Raw genomic sequence first — 16647 nt, forward strand, 5'->3', positions numbered from 1 at the left:
CTAGTCACTACGTGTAATCCGACTTGACTCGGTTTCAGCTTCCACTTTAAAACTGAATTACTCACGACACTGCCACGTGAACACATACACGATAATCATGCTTAAAGTCTCTCCCACTACTGACATGAATTTCAACTTGATCACGCCACCCTAACGGTCGCGCATGCACAAATTACAGGACTTTTGAAATGATTCTGGTATCTTGTAGTTCTGTTTCTAGATTTAAGCTTTCTGACCAGGTACGTATCACCTCAATCATAGTCCCATTTCCGCACTATTAAAACATTCGGTGAACACCTCAAGTCTCATCCAGATTGCACTCCTAGGTGAGGCTCGATAGTAAAGCATGAGGATATGGGCAAAGGTCATGGGTTCGAGCTCCGGTCAGTACAGTACCCTCTACTCTCTCACTACAGCGAACCGCCTGACCATAAAATACGTTTCCAGTCTCACGTGGCACACAAAGTCTCTTCGTTCTCAGTAACTGCTCAACTTGTGGACAGGAATGAGCAAGCCAAAGTCTATGACGTTGATTCTGGTTCGTCACGATCGGTTTCCCGCTGCAGTTCTGACCTGAATTTCTCGTACAGCCGGATGTTTGCCACTGTCTGTAGACGGAAGCACAGTAAGTGGCAACGACATGGCAGCTATCTCTGTTTCATTTATTTATCCGTGTATATGCACGCCAAGATTATAAGTCTGAGGGACAAAAATGTAATTCACCACTGTTACGTTTAACAGTGTCAAAATGTATAGCAATACAGTAGCGAAATTCACTATGTCGCTGGATGACGTCTGGTATGCCCGTAGCCAATTACTCATATTTTGTAACTTCATTAAATTGATTACAAGTTCGCTGAATTTTCCTGTGGTAGCTACCAGTAATTAAAGTTAGCTTACTGTTTTTTAAGCATTATCATCGTGCTGGAGGTACTGTTTTTCGGAGCTCAGCGAGTTCTCTGATTTCGCACACGTTAGCCGTCTGGAGGTCGTCGCCGCCACAAAAAATACCCAATATGTGCAAGCGGTTTGGACTCCGCGCAGAACAGCAGGCACCGCTTACGAACAGTGCAAACCCATTGTGAGATTGTAGAAGCACAACAATATACCGGTTTTGTCTGAAGTTTTCGGAACAGCCTTTTTTCTTCTATATAAATTGACCGAAAATGCTTGAATTATTGGAACGTTAACTAGGTAATTAACAGAGCTTCCGGCATCAGAAAGTGGAATTTCATGCTCCATAAAAATGCTATGGACGTCCTAGAATACGACAGCGACAATAAACGGAGGTGGCGCTTTACGAAAAGATATCAACCCGATGGATTTCCAATAACCCATGACTTTCCAAACAAAATTGCTCTGAGCACTATGGGACTTAACATCAGTGGTCATCAGTCCCCTAGAACTTAGAACTACTTAAACCTAACCTAAGGACATCACACACATCCATGCCCGAGGCAGGGTTCGAACCTGCGACCGTAGCGATCACGCGGTTCCAGACTGAAGCGCCTAGAACCGCACGGCCACACCGGCCGGCATGACTTTCCAAAAACATTGGACATAATCTTTATGTTTAATGGACTGTAACTAAATGTTCATTACCGAAGTAAGGATTCCAGAAACCAGTCACTATTTAGTTTTTCAATTTATTTTATTGCCCTTTAACGACGTTGAGTGTTTTTCTTTGTCATCTACAGAAGGTGCACATTCAGATTTACTACAGAAATCTAATAAAAGCACATATGTTTGCTTTTTCTATTCGCATCTTATTCATTTTTCTTATATGTGTACATACTAAAACCTTAGTTGTTTGACGCAGACTACTGAAACTAAATGATTAGTTGAAATGACTGTTCTAGAATGAGGTAGATCTGTTGCTTTATTGGACAAGATCGAGATAATACTACACAAAAATGGAAGACGATCTATCAATGAATTTTGCGCAGGTCGATAAGATTGCAATTGACTGCAACTTCCAGTTCCTCTTCATGATGAAATGTTGTTAACGTCATAAACACTCACAGTTACAACGCGTACAAATTATTTGCAGCGAGTTCTGCTATGATTTCTGTAGCTATACTCAACAAAGAAAAAGACATGAGTACTCAGAGAAAGCCCCCGGATCCTTTTTATTTTATATTGCATAAATCGAAATGGGGCACCTTCCGGTGATAGTTGTGGACACACTTGACACCGGTAAGTGAAAATAAAATAAAAACCTTAACAGTGCCTGGTAACAACAGATCTTTCCTGAGACATAAAATTGGCCAACATGTTTCGTTATTTGTTTTTTGAAAGAACTGACTTTTTTAGGTTTTAGTCTCTTCGATGAGGTCATTAACGACAGTTCAATTTGGTTCAAATGGCTCTGAGCATTATGGGACTTAACATCTGAGGTCATCAGTAACCCTAGACTTAGAACTACTTAAACCTAACCAACCTAAGGACATCAGACACATCCATGCCCGAGGCAGGATTCGAACCTGCGACGGTAGCAGCAGCGCGGTTCCGGACTGAAGCGCCTAGAACCGCTCGGCCATAAAGGCTGGCTTTAACGGCAGTTACTAACGACAGTAGAGAAGAATACTACGTTCTTCTACGAGCAAATAGAAAAAAAAGAGGCAAAATTACCGGTTCTCTCTAACGGGTAATAGTGACAACTTTATGCGAGCAATAGGGCAGAAGACTATTTTGAATATTTTAACCATGGACGTTTTTTGAGTAAACATGGACACATATTAACAACCTCCAGGCAGAATGGATATAAGTGTGGCCTGTGAAGTTGTCTGTCTGCCCTGAGAAGAGCATATTTTATTACGCATTCTCGTTAGGACAACGCCACCATTCCTTCATATTCAGTGAAACGACAGAACGCCAAATGAGGATGGCAGGATTGAGACTTGATTTAAGCTAGTATGGACTACCTTTAGCATATTTCCTCTGCATCGTTAGAGTATGGTAATATAACGTCATTGACAACAAGGTCATTGCAGACGGACGGACGGAGAGTAGGCTGAGACAAGTGCCGGCCCGTTCGTATAGAGATGCAGTATAAAAAGCTCGAGAAACATTTTCACTGCTCCTGCTATTTAACGACGATTCTCCTGGATAGGAGTTATCGTTTTAGAAGTGAGCTACTTCACAGGGGAGACTGGGTGTTTTCCTACACAGTCGCTATGGCATCTAGGCCAGACGCAGGGCCATGATTGTTAAGTTTTTAAATACCTTCATGAAGATACGTATATTAACATTTGCGATTCCACAAAGAGAATCGGTGATGTTATCATGAGAATCGCTAATATTATCATGATTGCAGCATTACACGTTGTGAAAAAATTCAACAAAATATTAATTTAACATAGTGAACTTAATGCTACGGGCGCCCAGTTGTCAAAACTTGCAAACAGTTATCGACTTCAATACTAATCAAGCAGAGGTCTCTTATAAGAAATACTGTTTACTCAAATTATGTTTCTAAAACAATATTTTCATACTATCGCCGGAAAAAAGTACTATGGTAATTTTAAAGCTCCAAAAGCGGGGAGTGTCATATTATTTTCTAAAAGCACGCCTGTTCAAATAACGGATGAAGCAGTAACACAGAACAGAGTAGCGCTATGGAGGGACGTACGAAAGAAAACTTAGTCAAGGTAAGATGATAGTAAAGTGCAGACAACACAAAATAAATCAGCAAGGAAGTATTAGTCTAACGTACTGCGACGCCTAGGCCGTGAGAGATCTGCGCACTGGCTCAGTAGGGCAAGGATAGCGAAGGGAATCGGCCGTGACCTTGTTGAGCTAACCATCGCCGCATCTACCTAAAGTGACCTTGGAACAACTACGCGAATCCTAATTCCGGATGGCGAGACAGATTTGAACCGCGCCCCCCACAATACGAATACAATGTCTTAACCATTGCGCTAAGTCGCGCGGCGAGGAAAGTTCTTTTATCGCGAGGCACAATGACTGGTCGAAGTTGTCTTGTAAAAGACGAAATAAAATATTACAAAATTACAAAAACTAACCATTTTTTAAGTCGTAGTTGGTATGGAACGAAGTACTCAACTCATGTTACGGCAAATGCAGGTGAATGTCTTGGGCAGAAATTTTTAAATTTCTGTGATAGTGCCACAAATCACATTGATATAGTAATGCTTCAACTCAGTGCAAGCAATGCTGAGGTTACTTCATGATGGAATTAGAACTTTTTTCTCAGGTACACTGAATAATCTACACGACTTTTAAGTGTACCTAGCAGCTATCTCCTCATTTAATTGGAAACTAACATCGGCACACGCCGGTGCTCATTAATAGCAATAAGCAAAAAATGTGTATTTTATAATATAGTAAATACTACTTTGTTGGCTACATTACTGCCGATCATTCCAAGGATTACAAAGATGCTAAAAGCCTGACCTCCGACGGTTATTTGTAAGGCTCTCTTATCAATGGAGCTGAGGTATTAGGCACTGTTACTTAATTGTGATCTCTGCCTCGACAAATACTGAAATTCGACCAGCTTTTTAATTTTGGCTCCAACGAAGCTACCGTCATATAGCTGCGTGCATCGATAACATGACTGTTATATCGGGCAAATCGACTATTTGATTTCCAGGTGCAAGGCCTTCGTAATCGAATGTCGCATTTCAAATATCTTTAACTCTTTCTGGGACGCCACTGTACAATCTTCTGCAAAAGATTTCGATGAATGGGAGTGTAATTATCTATCGCTCTCTCGGACGGATTAGAAACTGGAGCCGCTACCTGTCTTTAAAGAAACTCCTCAGATTTCGTTGAGGTTAAGTGGACTCTGCTGACACGCTCTCATCAAGGGAGAATCCATGGCACCGGCAGGGATCGAACCCAAGTCTTACATGTGGCGATCAGAGAAGACAGACCGCTAAGCTATGCAGGGGACACTTATTACGGACACGTACAAATGAGTTTTTGTGATCCTAAACGCCTTCTCGCTGACTAAATCAGAGGATGGATAGGAGGTACGCAGTACTCGACGTCACACCTGAAATTTTATAGAGGTACCAGGATTTAAAAACTTACTGAATACTGACACGGGTGACAGTATAAGACACTAACACGAGCAGTTTCGGAGATAACTGCAGCAAATGTGTGTAGGGAATATTGCACTAGTTTGTACAAATTATTTGAAATATACAGTTTTAGATTAAATTCTCATCACCCATGGCCTATCTTAACAAGAAGTACAATACTACTGTACTTCAGCACGTTAGGTGTTTGTTACACTCGTACCTATTAAGAGGTACTGAACGCATCGTTCTCGCCTTTGGATGCAATACTGCACCCTTCTCTGCAGTGAGCTAAGAATTCCTTCAAATACCCATCTGGTAAAATCTTAAGAAGACTGTACAGTTCGCTTTTCTAGTTTTTCAAGCGTAGCGACAGTACTGTACACTTCACTTCTGAGACGACCCCTAGCCAGTAAAGTCCAGAGCATTTACGTCACATGATCTTGTACGTCAAGGTACAGGCCCTGCTCCTCATATAGATCTTGGACTAACATTGTCGCGTTAGTTGTCGTCTTAAATCAGCAGCAACATGTGCCGGTGATCCATTATGCTTCCCCAATCATGGGCCATATATGAAATTTGAGTCCAATTAGATGGAGTTTCATTGGAATGTTGACGTTTCAAATACATGTGTCGTCCTAGGACGACACTGATACTGCAGTCAGATGCACCTCGTAACGACACAATCGCAAATATTTCTACAGCGGATCGTTTGTGCACCGTGCTTGATGAACGTTTTTACTTCTGTAGTAAACTCTCACTGATCCGGCCGTCAGTAGTCCAGCCTCTCAGTTATCCAGTCCACATCCGGCCTCCAGTCACTGAAGCAGAAATTACGCATACAATAATGAATTCTCGTAGGCAACAATGTTGTCAGTTAATTATTATGTTAAACAACGCTATATATGTTTGAAATTGTGGCTTTCTTTACGGTTCAGTGTTATGGCTTTTGAAAGGAAACATGTTATGCTAGACACCAAGCAGAAACTCGTAATTAGAGACAATACGAACGGACATTCCTCGCAGAAAGCCACAGATGCTGAGCCCAGTCTTTGACGAGCAACTATTTGTGAGGAAACTTTAACAGACGAAGACATGATCAATAGCGAACAGGAAAAGTTGTGATGAAGACGAGGACATAGGAGGAGAGAACATGAAGATATCTCTTACTGCTTGTGCTGAAGCTGCGGGCGTCTTCCCGCAGTGCATTACACAACAATCAGAAACACACACTAGCTATGCAATGCTTGTAAAGCAATTGTGTGATAAAGCATACAGCCGTCCCGTGTCATCATTGCAACAACTTAAAATGTGGGGCATGTACAGTAGTGAGTGATACCACTGTACATGTACACACTGAATGGTTAAATTTTGTTTGAAAATCAATGTACCTTTGGATTTAATACAATATAATTCACATGTGTTTACACTAAATTTACGTCAGTCTCAATAACCAGGCACTTCCGCTGATCCGGCACACATATGTGCAGGAATGGCCGGATTAGCTAGACCCTAGTGTATTCTTACTCCCGTGCGTGTTTTCACTATTGTTACGATAAAACATGAAAATTACATAGGAAGAAATCGTTTCCTAACTGAGCTTCGATTTTTTAAATGTCTTCCCGAAGCGTGCACGGTATTCTTGTGGAACATTAGGGGGTATGCTACAGACACCTCCGTGACCGCTAGATCACTTTAAGTGCGCTTAGTCAGAGGAAGTACTTACGGAATGTAAGGTCCGAAGTGCGAAGCGCGCAGTTTCCGCGGCGCTACTGTCAGAGAGCATAGGAAGGCCGCGAGCCGGCCGCGTTTTAACGCTGCAAGCCTCGGATATCGTCACTTAAAGGAGGAGGGGGGAAGGGGGGGGGGGAGAGCAGGGCGGACGGGCGAGGGCAAAGTCCAGCGCCGGTCGCCAGTTCAACTGCCCGCCACAAAGCGGTGCCCAGCGCTCCCCCGGCCAGCACGCCGCGGCGCTCCGATTGCAGTCGCCCACCGCCTCCCTGGTCTGCACTGAGCACAAAGTGCACCGGCTGGTTCCCCCCTTGACGCTTTGTCTGCCTTTCCTCCCCACCAGTTGCTCGCGTCCACAGTTCTCCGAATAAGCACTCCAGGCTCGTGCGCTCAGGATTAGAGGCTCTGCTCCGCGCTGTGTGCGAGTCGAAATGAACGATCTACCCTGTCGAGTCACATTCTATAATGGCCACCTGCTTGTAGAGCAACAGCCGTGTGCACCAGCTGAGACGAGCTGGAAGTGACTCATTCACTAAGGTGTCATTCCGCCTCCACAGCTATTATGAACCACTACAGCTGCAGCGTCTGCCTAATCTTTAACTGTCGTCGTGAACAGTAATAAACATTCTGTATAGTCGTTGGTCCGCTGGACAAAGCTATTTCAAATTGCTAATTGAAATAAAAACGTTTAATTTTTAAAATTTTTATTGAATTTAAACATAAACGTAGTATTTACCAAAATCAAAGCAAGGAACTTTCATTTTTAATTCTAATTTACACGTCCACAAATTAGCCTAAACTAGAAATATGCCATCGAAAAAATATATGTACAAAGTGCTACCTAAATAACGATAAAAAACAAATTGTTAGTACCCATATCGCACTCCGACAGCAAAAGTGACACAAGTAGAAAAACGGAAGTTTTTGGTTTGTCTGAAGAATACGTCTGAAATCCTCCAACATGCACGAATAAATATAACAACATTTACTGCCGACAATACTTACTTACTTCAAAACTAACGGAAGCGTATTCTGTTTCAGTGTAAGTATTATAGAATTAGTTCTTTAAGTAGAGTTTTGTCAAGTATTTCGTTTTTGAGTTGGGTCACCTATTCTTTCCGGGTTGCGATGTATGTTTGTCGCAAATATTTAGTCATGATTTAAATATCAAGCCATGAAACTAAACTTTTTTCTTAAACATCTTAAAATGTTCTTTTAAAAGCGTAAGAAAGTCGAAATCCCCATCTATAAAAAACTTGACGATGTTCAACGTGAGCCAACTTACATGCACAAATTGTACAGTGGTTTAGGACAAGTCATGCAAACAGACAGCTTGCACTTAGCGCACGAGTGTGTAGTCTTCGCTCTTTCATTTCGCGGTCAGAGAGAGTATCTGTTTCTCTTATTTCTCTCTTCTTTAAGGATGTTTTGATCATTTTATGGCGCTCTTTTATATCAAATTCACACGAAAGCTTTGCAAGCCCTGTCAACTTCTCCGTCCTTTCACGACTCTGTTTGATGACACCAGCATTCAATGCGCTTATACTATGTGATCAAAAGTATCTGGACACCTGGCTGAAAATGACTTACAAGTTCGTGGCGCCCTCCAACGGTAATGATGGAATTCAGTATGGTGTTGGCCCACCCTTAACCTTGATGACAGCTTCCCCTCTCGCAGGCATACGTTCAATCAGGTGCTGGAAGGTTTCTTGGGGAATGGCAGCCCATTCTTCACGGAGTGCTGCACTGACGAGAGGTATGGATGTCGGTCTGTGAGGTCTGGCACGAAGTCGGCGTTCCAAAACATCCCAAAGTTGTTCTATAGGATTCAGTTCAGGACGCTGAGCAGGCCAGTCCATTACAGGGATGGTATTGACGTGTAACCTCTCCGCCACAGGCCGTGCATTATGAACGGGTGCTCGATCGTGTTGAAAGATGCAATCGCCATCGCCGAATTGGTCTTCAACAGTGGGAAGAAAGAAGGTGCTCAAAACATCAATGTAGGCCTGTGCTGTGATAGTGCCACGCAAAACAACAACGGGTGCAAGCCCCCTCCATGAGAAACACGACCACACCATAACACCACCGCCTCCTAATTTTACTGTTGGCACTACACATGCTGCCAGATGATGTTCACCGGGCATTCGCCATACCCACACTCTGCCATCGGATCGTGTGTGGCTTATGAGCAGCCGCTCAACCATGAAATCCAAGTTTTCTCACCTCCCGCCTAACTGTCATAGTACTTGCCGTGGATCCTAATCCAGATTGGAATTCCTGTGTGATAGTCTGGATAGATGTCTGCCTCTTAAACTGTCGGCGGTCTCTGTCAGGCAACAGCCTTGATCAGCCTGTACAATTTTGTGCTGTACGTGTGTCCCTTCACGTTTCCACTTCACTATCACACCGGAAACAATGGACTTAGGGATGTTTAGGAGTGTCGAAATCTCGCCTGTATGATGCAAGTGACATCCAGTCACCTGACTGGGTTCCAAGTCCGTGAGTTCCGCGGAGCGCCCCATTCTGTTCTCTCACGATGTCTAATGACTACTGAGACCGCTAATATGGAGTACCTGGCAGTAGGTGGCTGCACAATGCACCTAATATGAAAATCGTATGTTTGTGGGGGTGTCCGGATAGTTTTGATCACATAGTGTATGTCTAACATTAACCCATATAAAACAGTCATAGGCCAACGGCGTCTTCCGCAACTGCCGGGATATACTGAAGACATCTGGTCGACAGAATCAATGTCGCCTTTTTTGCTGTTATAATGACGAATGATTTCAGTTGCTTAGTCAACTTAGCTACAGCGTTGTCGTGATCCATGGAAGACAAAACAATAGCTGACTTGTTCTTCGATACATAACTCACCATTGTCGTATCTTTTGTAAAACCAACAGTGATGATCCAATTGGTGTATCCCTGTGTGTCAAGAACTCCTCTGCAATTTCCTTTTTGCTTTTGTTCGTGGTCCCGACAACGTTTAGACCTTTAGATTTCATAAAACAGACAACTTCGTCGTCAACGTGCAACTATTGGAGTTGAAATAGGCTTATATAATCGCAGACATGTAAGCACTGGCATTATATATTTTTTCTTCTTCTGGCCGTCGATTTTTCGACTATACAAATACCACTGAGTACTAATGCGGTTTTTAATCTGCAAGACACTGCATTTTCAAACCTTGCTGGCGTCCCCCAAATGGAAGAAAAATCTTATCAATAGGTATACTAGCACCGACTGAAGAATTTGGGTGAGAATGATCGAGGGTATCTGTAACTTCTGTCGTATCGCAACTTGGATCTTTTTTTCCATCTTCACTACCTTACGGATTCTCGATGCGATGGCATAATAGAAGTATATGAAATCGCACTGAAGACATACATAAGAGCAACAGACCTAGGAAAGGCCCCTTCTGAGTGCATTCTTTCACTTCTGTGCGACCCGTAGATTTGTTCCTATATCTGCACTCTGCTAGTTTTTTGTTCGTCCAGAATAGTATTTTGCTGTTGATAATCACATCAATGATCGCGAATGCTTCATTAGAATCACACTGTTCGATACGTCTTGATTGAAAATGTGGCGGAAGGAACTCTGATAAGATCATGGTTTCCGACACAGGCGTTTCTTGCAGGTGGTATTTTATGCCCTGAGAATCTGTTTCTTCCGTTAAAATATTTCACTAACTTCATCTTGACGAATCTCTTTTTTGTAAGACAGTTCGGAGTTTAAATCATAATCACTCGGTATCACAAGCTCTTCGTCATTGTCTGAAAACTCATTTTGTAAATTTGTAGTCGGAAGATGATTGTACACACGCGTTGAATGTTTGCGAATTTCTTCTTCACAGCTGCATAATTCATCGTTCAATCATTGTTCTAATATGCCACTTCGACTTCCAGAAAAACTATTTAGGTTTGCCGTTACAAATATTTGAAATAATACAATAAAAACTGAAGAAATGACAAAAATAAATAAATCGCATGTCAATAGTCGTGGGTTCCGTGGACACTGGCATACACCGATAATCTAATCTAGGTATCCTCCGACAGTAACCCGAAGACTGTACTGTGTCATGGTTCGCACGCTGCCACTAAAGATGACGTCACACTAACTGGATGCTTGACAAGCACAATTCCTCGCGCCTTCACGCGGCTCTAGCATGCTTGTGTAAGCATCACGCTTCGTGAACTACCTCACTGTAGTGCTGTCTTCATACAATACTGTGTTCTTGACTTGTTCCACATATCTTTGCACAGAATGTGATGTTACCGGACCAAATAAAAATCAAATAAAATCACCGACAGCAGCTTACACAGTTCTTCCTATTCTTGGCAAACACGCTCAAGCATGTACACGCTTGCACAAAAATGCGTAATCGAAAGCCGATTGAGCATCAAGCTGCTCGTACAGTCATGATATTTGAACAAATTTATCTCCCAGCACTCAATTACGCTTGGGCTAGCACGCTTACTCATCTGTGCTTACGAAGCATGCAGTTAAGAAGATGGCGAGCTTTAAGGGTAGCGAGCGAAGCACGTCCGTTACAAGTTTTTTTTTCCTGCACTCAAAGACTGAACGTGGGTTCACTGGACCCGCGACAACGCTTAAGAGCTAAGAGGGGTTTGTCAGCTGCATCCATGAAAGCTGATGATGCTGTTAGTCCTCCCCTACATCTTCACCTGCGACAAACTTATTCCTAACTATGGACCATATGAGGAGACCTGGGTCATGGAGCTTGCGACTTTGGCTGTTTAGGAAACCTTCCACCTCGAAAATAACCTCATAGTAGTCTACGAAATACCTCTTATGCGGTTGTTTCTCCATTCGAGGAAAGAGGAAGAAGTCATTCGATCTTTATTACGATATCAGAGGTAAGGAGGCGGGGGTGTAAAATGTGATTACTTAAAGAAGCACCATGTTTGACTGCCCTGCGCAGAATGGTTCAAATGGCTCTGAGCACTATGGGACTCAACATCTGTAGTCATAAGTCCCCTAGAACTTAGAACTACTTAAACCTAACTAACCTAAGGACATCACATGCCCGAGGCAGGATTCGAACCTGCGACCGTAGCGGTCACGCGGTTCCAGACTGAAGCGCCTTCCGCACGGCCACACCGGCCGGCTCTGCGCAGAATGGGTTGGGGCGTTATCTTGTAGCTAAAACACACCCTTGGGCAGATCCCATGACGATTGGTCTTGAAGACGGTTTGCCCCTTGCGAACTTATGTTAGATCTTCACCTTTTTCGCTGGCGATGAATCCACATGTTTTCAATACTTGCTCCGCTTATTTTTCTCCAAGTTAGGTTGATTAGGTGGCTAAGGAAGTCATCTGTATTGGCCTGGCACACCTACAACTTTCCCGCTTCTGCCTCGACTCGGCAGGTTTCTTGAATGGGTGTGAGAAGTTGCGGTACCCAACGAGCAGTGACCTTTTTTATGTTCAAAATTTCGTACAGGATGTTAAAAGTTTATCTGCGACTGGTTTTCACTTTGTTGACTATCGCCTTGAATGTGAGTTCCGGTTCTTCATGGAGAGATGGTCAGCCATTTCGTTCTTCGTCATTCAGACTTGCCCGATCACAGTTGCAAGCATTTGCGCCACTTAATCACTGTGTCATATGATGGTACAATGTCGCCGTGAACTTCTAACTCGTCATCATAGACTGTTGCAGTGTTGCTCCTCTGCAAATACAGAACGGGGATTGCCGTGAAGAATGGGCTTCGCCGGTTAATTTTGGCTCCGGTTTATTTTGGCTACTATAAAGTCGTGTTCCGACAGTTTGGGGAGGGAGTTTCAGTGTTATCAGGACTGCATACAGGTACCTGCAACCATGCATGAAAATAATTACATAACTTGATTTTTTGAGGTGATAATTACAACTGTATAACTATTTCTCGTAGACACGATCTTACGGACTATCTTCGCAAATATAAGGGACAGTCAGTTGAAAACGAGGGAGATGGAAAACAGTAAGTAAGTGTTTTATTACTTCTAAAGTAATCGCCGTAACTGTTAATACATTTATCTCATTGTAAGAGAAAACGGTCGATGCCTTCATGGAAAAATGTTTGTGGTTTCCTTTCGCGCTCCAAAAATATCGAAATCGCATGGGGAAAGATCGGGACTGTATGGAGGATGTGCAAAAGCTTCCCAGCAAAACTTCATTAGCGTAGTGGAAATAATGTTGCCAAAGTGTGGGCAGGCATCATTCTGCAACTGACTGATGCCAACCGTCAACAGTCCCGGGCGTTCGGACTTGATGGTGCCCTCCAATTTTTGCAGTGCTCACGTACCGCCGTGCGTTAATTGTGGCATTCTCTCACCATGTAATTCCTATATTTTTGGAGCCCTGAAGAAAGACGTTCGCAGTCGTTGTTTTTTTTTTTTTTTTTTTTTTTTTCCGACGAAGAGGAACATGCCTAGGTACAATCATGGAGCCGCGTGGGGTAGCCGTATGGTCTAGGGCGCCTTCCCACGGTTCGCGCGGCGCACCCCGTCGGAGGTTCGAGTCCTCCATCGGGCGTGGGTGTGTATGTTGTCCTTAGCGTAAATTAGTTTAAGTTAGGTTAAGTAGTGTGTAGACCTAGGGACCGGTGACCTCAGCAGTTTGGTCCTATACGAACTTACCCAACAACAATCACGGAAACGTAGGCACCGCAAACATTTTTCCAAGAAGGCAATGGGACAAATGTACTAATATTTACGGCGATGACTTTTGAAATAACAAACACTTTACTATCTTTTATTCCACCAGTCTCGTTTTCATTTGACTGCTCCTTGTATAATTCATGTCGAAACATCGGTCTAAATCCTTTCATTTTCAAATCTTTATTAACGCTCCAACAAAACAATACTGACAACAATGCTTTTCGTCAGCATCAAAACAAGGATTCCTATGCAACACATGTTTTTCTTGGCTAGCCCCTACAGTTTCATGACGTTCCGATATGTGTCGGAGATATACGTAGCATTCAAAGTGGCGTCTGTGGCGGAGGTGCGTTCCAGGCAGAGCTGTTATCGAGTTTCTTTCGGCAGAAAACCAGGTCATCGCAGATATTCATAGGCGCTTGGTGAACGTCTACGGAGACACTGAACAAAAGCACGGCGAGTCGTTGTCCAAGGCGTCTCTCACTATTGCTACAAGGCCGCGCAAAACTGTCCGATCTCCAGCGTGCCGGCCAGCCGCACATAGTTGTGACTCCTGCAATGCTGGAACGTGCAGACACCGATGATGATGATGACGTTATTGATGCAGCACGACGTTGGCTCCGCCGTCGACCAGTAAAGACGTACCATTCGGGCATACAGGCGGTCCCAGTAAGGTGTCGTAAGGCCGTCGCTACGCATTGTACAGAGATTATATTGAAAAACAGGGCTTTGTAGCCAGGACAGGGAGAAATAATATGGTGTATTGGAATCCTGAACAAAAGCAACCCGCTTTCAGTAAATTAAATAAAAATAAATAAAAAAGAAATAAAAAAGTGTTGCATTACTTATTCAACACCCCTCGTATATTACTAAACGGCTAAGACGGTCGATTGATCGCATCTGAAGATTTTTTTTCCAACGGCTTCCATGACCAACAAAAATTTGATTTTCAGTATCTCTCTTAGTTTCAGAATGAAATTTTCACTCTGCATCGGAATGTGCGCTGATATGAAACTTCCTGGCAGATTAAAACTGTGAGCCGGACCGAGACTCGATCTCGCCACCATTGCCTTTCACGGTCAAGTGCTCTACCACCTGAGCTACCCAAGGACGATTCAAGACCCGTCCTCACCCCTCCACTTCGCCAGTACCTCGTCTCCTACCTTTCAAACTCCACAGAACCTCTCCTGCGAAACTTGCAGAACTTTCTTCCAGGAGTACTGGTTCTGCAAGTTTTGCAGGAGGCCTTCTGTGAAGTTTGGAAGGTAGGAGACGAGGTACTGACGGAAGTGGAGGGGTGAGGACGGGTCTCGAATCGTGCTTGGGTAGCTCAGATGGTAGAGCACTTGACCGCGAAAGGCAAAGGTGCCGAGATCGAGTCTCGGTCCGACACACAGTTTTAATCTGCCACAAGTTTCATCTCTTATAGTTCCTGGCCGAATGTAACATATCAAAATCTACACATTAAGAGGTATAATCTTATGTTAAAGATTAACATAATAAATCAAGTATTAAAGTTAGAAAGTATATACAGTACATATCTTGAGCCAGTGGAACTCATGGCGCGCAAATTAGGCAGACTATTTGAGCCATCATTTGAGAATGAGAGCGCTTGGGGACTTCCAATAAACCTTACACGTCATTTCAAACCTTTTCGAAATTTTTTCTCGATGAAACCCCCGCAAAATAATTAAAGAAAAAAAAACATCGCTTACTAAAGTTTCGTAGTAAAGCTTCAGCATCGGGCATGAGTAAATTACTCACTTCTTTATTACTAACTATATTCGCAACACACCTTGCAGACAATATCCACATATACCACTGAATTTACTTGATACACACTTCACGAAATAGGACGTCATACACATTGAGATTCATGAAAAATTAGCTTTTCTTAAAACGGAAATAATTTCAAAGTAATAAAACCGACATAACTGGGGTTTCGCGTCTCCGGTCATAACGGGTTTTTAATTCTTTAATTCGAATATTTAGCACATTAATTCGTTTGCAAAGTAATCAGATGTGTTACAAGCTGTTTTATACATGGACTTCGATTGTTTAAAAAATCGAAGTGGAAGAGGGAGGGGTTGCTTACTGGTAAAATAACTGGTTCCGTAATTTTAGAAACTTGAGAGAGATAAGAAGACATCTCGGACATCATAAATGTCAGGGCAACAACGGTCCACTAGCGCCACGTCCTTTACAACAATTCGCAGCCTATCGTCGAAGACTGTTACTATGTGTGCCATATCTGGGGGAAACAATGTACAAGGACGACATAGAAAAAAACAGCGTGCAGCCCATGATCTGCATCGCTGTGCAGCTCTTTTTCTCTGGCACCGTAGCTCAGACAAATCGTAGTCAGCGACTGTACACTCTGTTTATTGGTGTGGGTCGCGATCAGAGGCCACTTGCAGATGAAGGGAAGTCCACGCCTCGGTTGACTTTCCACCATTGTGCGCAAGGATCGCGTTAATGGTCTCCAGACCTTGACCACGCTGGCGCCCCACGCAACTCTCGTTTAGCAATCGCCAAAGAACCCGTACAGGAAAACGTCTGTGTGCAGAGCAGTCAGCCCTTGCGACGCTTGGGGGCATGAGTCCAATTCTCTTTCTCGGATGAAATACAGACCACCAATCAAGAATTAATACACGAATGAATCTCTCGTTATTCGTGGAGAGCAATATGAATAAGAGTACTTGTGACCGGCGACGGGAACCACGAACAATTTTCAGCTTCTGACAATGTTGACTGAAGAACACTCTTTGAAATTTTGAAGGTGCTTAACATCATCGTACATAATACACGGGAACATCATCGTACATAATACACGGGGGTAACCGAGTGTAGTGGAAATAAATCAGGCGTTGGTGAGGAAATTAAATTAGGAAACAGAACTAAAGTAGTCGAATAGTTTTGCTATCTGGACAGAAAAATATAAATGCTGAAGTTGAGAGGATATAATAAAAACTACGCGGGTCAATGTCCAGGTGCAAGTCTTTGAATTAGTTGCCACTTTGGCGATTTGAATATCCATAGTCTACCGGGGAAAGTGGACCTACTGTTTAACGTGGAATGAGAAGCACGTGTCGTTCAAAGTGACCCCTCACAATGATGAAGAGGTGAAGGCTAGACAATGCAGACTGAAAATTTCCATAGTGCGGCACGTGCTTTACCTTTAGGCTTCGCCGGCCGAGGTGGCCGAGCGGTTCTAG

General features: G+C 43.2%; 1 protein-coding gene across 2 annotated transcripts in view; it reads right to left on the bottom strand.

The window, feature by feature from the left end:
* Positions 1 to 16647, bottom strand: part of LOC124595539 (long-chain-fatty-acid--CoA ligase 4) — a 260221-nt gene that overhangs the window by 185166 nt on the left and 58408 nt on the right. Inside the window, exon 1 of one of the 2 annotated variants that reach the window (XM_047134316.1) lies at positions 6772 to 6792. The exons of the other annotated variant lie outside the window; for it this stretch is intronic. The gene's annotated coding sequence lies outside the window, so the exon portion shown is untranslated. Of the gene's footprint in view, positions 1 to 6771; positions 6793 to 16647 lie in introns of those variants that run through there. 2 annotated transcript variants of the gene reach the window in all.

This window comes from Schistocerca americana, chromosome 2 (genome assembly GCF_021461395.2).
Source record: "Schistocerca americana isolate TAMUIC-IGC-003095 chromosome 2, iqSchAmer2.1, whole genome shotgun sequence".
NCBI classification, from domain to species: domain Eukaryota; kingdom Metazoa; phylum Arthropoda; class Insecta; order Orthoptera; family Acrididae; genus Schistocerca; species Schistocerca americana.